Source organism: Adiantum capillus-veneris, chromosome 23 (assembly GCF_014529385.1).
Source record: "Adiantum capillus-veneris isolate H3 chromosome 23, ASM1452938v2, whole genome shotgun sequence".
NCBI classification, from domain to species: domain Eukaryota; kingdom Viridiplantae; phylum Streptophyta; class Polypodiopsida; order Polypodiales; family Pteridaceae; genus Adiantum; species Adiantum capillus-veneris.
The window spans coordinates 47,504,004-47,512,489 of NC_140953.1; the positions used below are offsets into that span (position 1 = coordinate 47,504,004).

At 41.3% G+C, this 8,486-nt stretch overlaps 1 pseudogene; it reads right to left on the minus strand.

Moving 5' to 3' along the window:
* Nucleotides 1–795: 795 nt before the first annotated feature.
* On the minus strand, nt 796–1,509 carry LOC147427744 (uncharacterized; annotated as a pseudogene).
* Between the last annotated feature and the right edge of the window lie 6,977 nt (nt 1,510–8,486).

Here is an 8,486-nt window from a genome sequence, read left to right on the forward strand (position 1 = left end):
ATAGGCCCCTCTCCTTCTTGTAAATAACCCCCAATATCTCACATAGCACCCCAACACTCTATGCATGAGGAGAGACTTAGGCGTAGCAATTCCGAAACTTGCGTTTTGATTTGTGACTACATATCTGTGAGCCTTATTTGTAGATTTGAAAGCTTAAATCACTGTTTTTAGTTGTTTTGACCATAGGAGAGTGTTCTTAAACCATAGGGCAACCTTTTTGGACTGATATATTGTAGTTTTCAGGACCTTTTTCATGATGGATCATGATTTTTGTACCTTGTCGAATTGCGACCAAAGTTGGTAGGATAGTGTCCTAGATGTCCTAAACCTCGTCCTAAAGTTTCATTGCATTTCGAGTCCATTCGAGTGTCGAAATGGTGTAATGACCTAGAGTTGTGAGAAAGGACATAGGTAGATTTCCCTAATCATTGAGTGTTGGTTTGCTTGTTGAGTTAGTGTGATGCTTGTTATGGTTCACTTCTTGAGATTGACGATCTCAAAGAGCTTCCGTGCCCCATTCGAGTCACTTCCTTGAGTATTGACATTATGTTAGTACCAAAAGGCTATGCTGCAGACTTCCGTCGCAGCGACCCGCTATCACTACTTGACCTATGATTGTTTGACGGGGGACATGGATGAATTGTGTACACATGATTTTGCCCCAGCATTTTAAGTATTTCTTTGTAGAACTCCAACTTGTAGACATCCTAGTCAAGAAATTATTGCACTCTATCCCTCTTTGCCTGGCAAGTTGTTGCACGCTTCTCATATAGGCATCTTTGAAGCTCCTAGAAGCTATAAAACTTCCTTTGCAGCTTTCTTGTGAGCACAGAGTCTTATGATTTCCTCTGTGTTTGTAGTTTCATCCGCTACCTCTATTGATTCCAAGTGGCACTGAGAATCTGTCAGTTTCTTTCAAAATACAACTACACCATCCGAGAGACCTTCCTGTCTGTGCATGTCTGCCTTTGCTTCCTCCAAGTCTACATTCATTCTTTGCAGCTGCTCTTTCTTCTCATGAACCCTCTCACTAAAGGTGCTAACCATTTTCTTTGTTGCCAATATATGGCCTTGCAAATCCACACTTTCAGTGGCCGTTTTCTCTACCTCATGCTTCCCTTCAAAATTCACATTGAGTAGAGGTGATGATGCAACTCGTGTGGACCCATTGGCCTCTCTCCACCTGCCAATTTTTTGGGCATAAGTGCCTTTCTTTATGACATTGGCCACAAATTCTTCATCGAACACGGTCCAAGCAATAGGTTTTCTTTCACAATCTTTCTTATTTATTGGGCTCTTCCGAGTTGTGCTACGAGTTGTGCTACCAGCTATGCAGTTTTCTAGAACAAAATCATGGGCATAGGCAATAGAAACAGTGTAATGTATAGGAGGCTCTCGGTATACCTTATGGTGCTACAGCATGAATGACTCATAAAACTGTGGCTTCTTTGTTTTACAATGTACCTTTGGACTTCCTCTTTGGGGCTCTTCAAACACGATGAGCCACATGCCTTCGGGCACATCATTGTCGCTCAACTGTCGTGGACTCTCACCCACAGGCTAAGGCCATATTCCTGATGGAACTCCTCCTTACTGCAATAGAACTCTCCTTGGTGTGGATATTTGATTTTGGGGGCATGCCAACAACGACCCCCTGCTTCACACACAAAATACCTCACATGCAACCCATAAACCTGCACCACAAAGTCACAGAATGAGTCAAGTACTTGTCTATGTAATGCTCTTCTTTCCCATGACAGTGGAATACACTCAATCCTAAACCTTGTCTCCCCTGTTGTTCAAGGTCCTACTGTCAGTGCCCCTAAGCGCATTATTCTTCAGGCAATGTGCTTCTCAGCATCCATGGTGCTTTTGTTCCTTTGGTTTTAACCACAAAAAGTGTACCACCATACCATGCATTGACCCCACTTTTATACAATACTATATGCAGATCCGTTGATTTAAGCAACATTAGTGTAGATTCTTGATTTAGGCACAACACATCTCATTGGTGTAGATTTTCCAGTTGAGGCAACACCGATTGCAAAATCATCCTGCAGTGGCTGGGCCACCAATGTAACTTGTATGATTTTGTTACCCGGGTACAAAATGAAAGTTTTTTGTATTGGATTTGGGAATTGGATTTGAAATTCGTATATGATGATTTTTTGTCGCGATAGTGTTTATGAAGTAGGACTTCAGATTTATAAGAATGAATTTACCAAATGATGAGTGTGACCAATGATATCCTGATCCATCAGGATATGACATATACTACTTATTCTAGTGGTATGGGACACTAGAATATGCAGTATGTGGATGACGACAAACATAAGCAATGTTATTTAAGCTTGTTTTTTCTTTCAATATGTGATATTTCTGACACAAAATACTAACCAATAATTTTTATAAGCATAGTTTGCAGATTCCTACCTTCGCAAGTGAGGATGGTTGCTTTCTAACGAAGAGGTATGTAATAAAAATGACAAATTTATGTATATATATTGTAGTTGTTAGGTGGAAAAACCATAAGTGGCATGGACTGTATTATATTAAAGATCCCTTTATGAGCTGGTCACTTTATGACCAAATGGACAATCTGTAATCATTTTTTAGCATTCAAAAATCTATAAATGAATACGTGCAAGAGGAAAATGCTCACTATTGCACGGGAGGAGATTGCACGCAGTGCCTGTGTCAATTCTTCTCTTCTCATCTCTCTTCTCTCGCCGTGTTGGTGTAGTACTCTGCTCTAGGAGGTGCATTTGCGCGTGCTATCTCTCTTCTCTCGCTCTATGTCTCTCTCTGTTCACATATAGCTTTGCTTATGTGCTACAAAATTTGTCAGGCATGTACTTTAGTCGGTTTTATGGCTTGCAGCATGTAGTTTTTGCTATTTTGCGGGATTCTTTAAGATGGAAAAGTTTCTATCATGCTTGCATCCCTATGTTTGAGAGAGAGTGGAGTATGAAGATCCAAGCACTTATGAAGAAGCTGTCAGAGTAGCCAGAGCAAAGAGTCGAAAGATGAAAAAGAGGATAGAGGCAGGTTTGCTCCAGTCGGCAATCACGGTAGCCAGTGGACCTAGGCGCAAACAGATTGAGGAGCATCAAAAGGTAAAAGATCATTTTCTTGATATGCATTTGATCAAAGCACATGAAGTTGATGCCAGGCTAGAAGAGGTAGAAGAAGTGCCAACCAGGGCTCAACAGGTGCAGAGAGGTATGTTCAGGGTTCCATCCAGTTTGCTTCCTCAAGAGAGCGAGGTCGTAAAAGTTTTTCAAGAAGAGGTGCGAGTTCCAGAACTAGCAACAGAGAAGGTAGCAGTGGTCCAAGAATTAGCAAGCTCAAAAGAGGAGTCCGACAGTTCCCATAGCTCTAGCAACAGTTTGGACACAGATAGCATGTGGGAGACAGAATCCCGGTCTTAAGGTAACGAAGTATGCGCTTCACAGCCTGCCAATGATGCATACCTGGGCTGTGCATAAATCTGCTTGCTTGTGAAACCCCAAATTAAATGTTTGGACGAGTATTTCCTGCCAAATATATCAAGCAACCAACCGCTGCTGCATAAGTATGTACATCAAAAGGTTCTCCAGCATCGTGCATGCTCAACTTTGATCCAATTTCTACAGGTGTAGAGATTGGTTTACAATTTTGCATACCAAACTTGTCCAAAATTTTATGCAAATATTTTTCCTACAACATGTATATGCCATCCTCTGATTGCACAAACTGAATACCCAAGTAATAATGTAGCAAACCTGTAGACATGTAGTAGTGTTAGTGTGTATACACACTTCACCAGGGGCACTTTTCTCCCACTGGGTTTTTCCCCCTGGACATCCAGTGTGAAAGGACACCTTATCTCTTAGGGTTTCATATAAGCTTTGTAGCTCTGAGTTTGTATACATACAATTATTATTCTAATACAGAGAGAGAGACTACAGAGATCTCGTACACAAGCTCTGTGTCTTCTCCTTCTCCATCTTCTTCCTACTCTGAGTTGCTGTTTTCCTTCTGTTTCCTGTTTCATCATCTTCAACAATTGGTATCAGAGCAAGGTTATTTCCAGAGCCTCTACTTGCGTTTTCGCGTCCGTGCGCGCAATCGCAGTTTTCAGGCAGTTTTCGGAAAATTTGTTCGTGGGAGCATCCTCGACGTTCCGGGATTATTCTGATCAGGTGACCTACAGTTTTACCCCCCTTTCGAAGCCGTTCGAGCCCTCAGAATTTTGTTCTGAGCAGCGTAGCAGAAGTTACTTTTTGGAGGCGTTTAGATCAAGAGGGTGTGCTTTTTGACAGATTTTCTTCAGGTAAACAGTTCTTTTGGGAAACAGCTTGTCTTAGCTTTGTGCTGAGATTTTGTGTAGAGTTTTGCTTGGATTGGAGAGGAGATTTGTGAATCTCTTGGAGGTTCTTTTGCTCTCTTGTGTGCATCTACAGTATGGCTCAATCTACGGAGAAAGAGATTTTTGGTGCGTTTACATCCGAAGACAAATTGGATGGTACCAACTATTCTCTTTGGTCTTTTATGGCCAAAAATGTTTTGGTTGGTAAAGGATTGTGGGATTATGTATCTGGAGATGAAGTTCGTCCAGGTAGCATTGCACCTGCCACGCCTGGTCGTGGTGCAGCTGTTGGGGCACGACCCTCACAAGTCACTCCAGAGCAAAAGAGATGGGATACTAAAGATGCACAGGCTATGGCTGTGATTGCCTTAACCATAAAGAGGACAATCACACCACATATCAGATCTTGCAGAACTTCTGAGGATGCTTGGAACACTCTGCAAGCTATGTTTGGAGGAAGAAACGCTGCTAGAATAGAGTTTTTGAAGAAACAACTTGACAAAATACAGATGGACGAAGGTGACGATATTTTCGAGCATCTTACAAAAATCAGGGATCTTAAAGAGCAATTGCTTAGCATTGATGAAGTGATTCCAGAGAAGGACTTGGTTTCCAAAACACTCAATTCACTACCACCATCTTATTTGACTTTTCAGACTTCTTTGACTCTGTCTTTGCGAGCTAATCCTGACCCTCTTCATTTTGAAGAGTTAGTGGCTTTGCTATTGCGGGAGGATCAATCACGTAAGAACAAGTCTTTATAGGTGGATGGTATGGATCATGCTCTTGTTGTATAGAACAAAAACAGGGGTAAAGAGAGTGCTCATCACTCCAAGTCTAGTGCAGGACAATCTTCAGAGAAGTCTAAAGGTGATTCCGACAAGTCCAAGAAGAAAGGTAAATGTCACTACTTCAAGAAACCTGGTCACTACATTAGTGAGTGTAAAAAGCGAATTGCTAAAGAAAAGAAGAAAGATTCAAGTTTGGTTGTTTCAGCTTCTGGTGATTCTTCTACAGCTAAAGAAGATTCTGCAAACTTTGTGCAGGATTCTTATGCTTTTGTAGTATGTTCAGATTTTTCTGCTTACAGTGTTGACAAGACACAAATGATTTGGTACTTTGATAGTGGTGCATCCAGGCATATTACTTCAAGGAAGGATTTGTTTTGTTCATTGGATGCAGCTCCAGCAGGAAAGAAGGTGACATGTGCAAATAATGCTTCTTATCCAATCAAAGGCGTTGGTAAGATTTTGATTACCATTTCAGATGGTTCAGATTTATGCTTGCCAGATGTCTTATATGTTCCAGGGATCAAGAAGAATTTGTTGTCTGTATCCTCTCTTGCAAAAAATGGTCTTCGGGTCATTTTTGAGGATGGCAGATGTGTTGTACGAGATCGAGAGAATGGTTATTCTCTTATCACTACAGGTACGCTGGACAATGGACTATTTGTGCTAGATCGTTATGAAAAGCAGATTCAGGTATGTATTGCAGAAACAAAGACTCAGGCCATGCAGGATGCTGAGTTGTGGCATGCTAGATTTGGGCATGTTGGTTATGGCAGTTTGATGACTTTACAACGTCATAATATGGTGCATGATTTGTCTTTATTGGAGATGCCACCAAGACATGTATGTGAAGGTTGCGTTCTTGGAAAGATGCACAGATTTGCATTTTCGTAGGATGGTTCAGTTAGAGCGACACGAAAGTTGCAGCTTGTACACAGTGATGTATGTGGTCCTATGAGGACGCCATCTATAGGAAACAGCCTTTATTTTGTGACCTTCATTGATGACTTTTCCAGGTTTTGTTGGGTGTATCCACTCAAAGCAAAGTCAGACGTGTTTGCAGTTTTTCAACATTATGTCGCCATGGTTGAAAATGAAACAGGTTGCAAAGTACAGACTCTTCGTACCGATCGAGGAGGTGAATACATGTCAGGTGCATTTAAGGATTTTTTGGGAAAGAAAGACATTAAACACCAATGCACTATGCCATACACACCACAACAGAATGGTGTTGCAGAAAGGAAGGACAGGTCTTTAATGGAGACAGCTAGATGTATGCTCAAGGCTAAGAGTTTTCCTCATAAGCTATGGATGGAGGCAGTTGCTTGTGCAGCACATGTCTTGAATAGGTGTCCTACTCGTGCCTTGAAGACCATTACTGCATATGAAGCTTGGTATGACAAAAAACCTTCAGTCAGTTATCTTCGTGTTTTTGGTTGTCTTGCTTATGCTCACATCCCTCAGCAGTTACGTGGGAAGCTTGATGATAAGGCAATCAAATGTATATTTGTGGGGTACAGTAGTGGAAGTAAAGGTTATAGACTTTACAATCCTGCTACAAACAAGATTTTTGAAAGTCGTGATGTAATTTTTGCAGAAACTACTGCTCAACCTATGGTTGCTTTTGATGTACCTCATATGCAGACACATGATGTATTTGAAGGTTTGCTTCCTTCTTTTGTGGAGAATCAAGAATCACAACAGGTTGATAATCTTGATCAATCTTTTGATCAGCATGTGACACCTCATGATGTAGAGGAAATTGTGCGTGAAGAGCAAGAAGTTCTCAGGGAAGAAAGAACCTTGCCTAAATGGGTTCAGAAAACTTTGCAGGATAGCAAGTTGGATGCACCGTTGCCACGGAAAACACGTGCTGGTACTACTTTTGGCAGAGAGCAAGTAGATTTGGCTTGCTTTAGCACTCTTTGTGATGCAGATGAGCCTGATTCATTTGAACAAGCTTTAGAGTGTGTTCAGTGGAAAGATGCTATGCAGCAAGAAATTGATTCTATTCATAAGAATCATACATGGGATCTAGTGGACTTGCCTATAGGTAAAAAGCCTATTGGTACAAAGTGGGTTTTTAAGGTAAAAAGGAAACAAGATGGTACTGTTGACAGGTACAAAGCAAGGCTTGTGGCAAAAGGCTATGCGCAACAGAAAGGCATAGATTATGATGAAACCTTTGCTCCTACTTCTCGTGCGTCCACAGTTAGATCACTAGTTGCAATTGCTGCTCATCATGGTTGGAAAGTGCATCAGTTGGATATCAAGACTGCTTTTTTGAATGGTGATTTGCAGGAAGAAGTTTATGTAAGTCAACCAAGTGGTTTTGTTGTAAAAGGTCAAGAGAAAAAGGTATGTAGATTGCGTAAAGCTTTGTATGGTCTCAAACAGGCTCCAAGAGCATGGTATGAGAAGATACATACTTATTTGATTGGCCAGGGATTTCAAAATAGTCCAACAGAAAGTACTTTGTATGTCAAAAAGAGAGATGGAGTTCTCATTATGCTAACACTTTATGTGGATGATATGCTTCTTACAGGCAATAATGCAAATGAAATTGAAGCGTTTAAAGATGCTTTGAGAAAAACCTTTGAGATGTCTGATCTTGGTTTGCCTTTACTTTGGTATTCAGTTTGTGCAATCAGAGGATGGCATATACATGTTGCAGGCAAAATATTTGCATAAAATTTTGGACAAGTTTGGTATGCAAAATTGTAAACCAATCTCTACACCTGTAGAAACTGGATCAAAGTTGAGCATGCACGATGGTGGAGAACCTTTTGATGTACATACTTATGCAGCAGCGGTTGGTTGCTTGATATATTTGGCAGGCAACACTCGTCCAGACATTCAATTTGGGGTTTCACAAGCAAGCAGATTTATGCACAGCCCAGGTATGCATCATTGGCAGGCTATGAAGCGCATACTTCATTACCTTTCAGGTACCCCTAATCTTGCCATGTTCTTTCCAAGGGGGGATATGTATGGAAAGCACAGTTCTATGCAGCTTCTTGGTTACAGCGATTCAGATTGGGCTGGTGATTTTGACACACGGCATTCCACAAGTGGCAATTGTTTTTTCTTGGGAAATGCATGTATATCTTGGCTAAGCAAGAAGCAACCCACAGTGGCTACATCAACTTGTGAAGCTGAGTACAGGGCAGCTTTCACGGCAACAGTTGATTGTGTATGGATACGCAGGTTATTGGCAGATCTTTGTGAGTGTCAACAGGCACCCACTACCATTTTCACTGACAGTCAGAGTGCTATGGCAGTTGCAAGGAATCCAGTATTTCATGCAAGAACAAAGCACATAGAGGTTCACTACCACTATGTCAGGG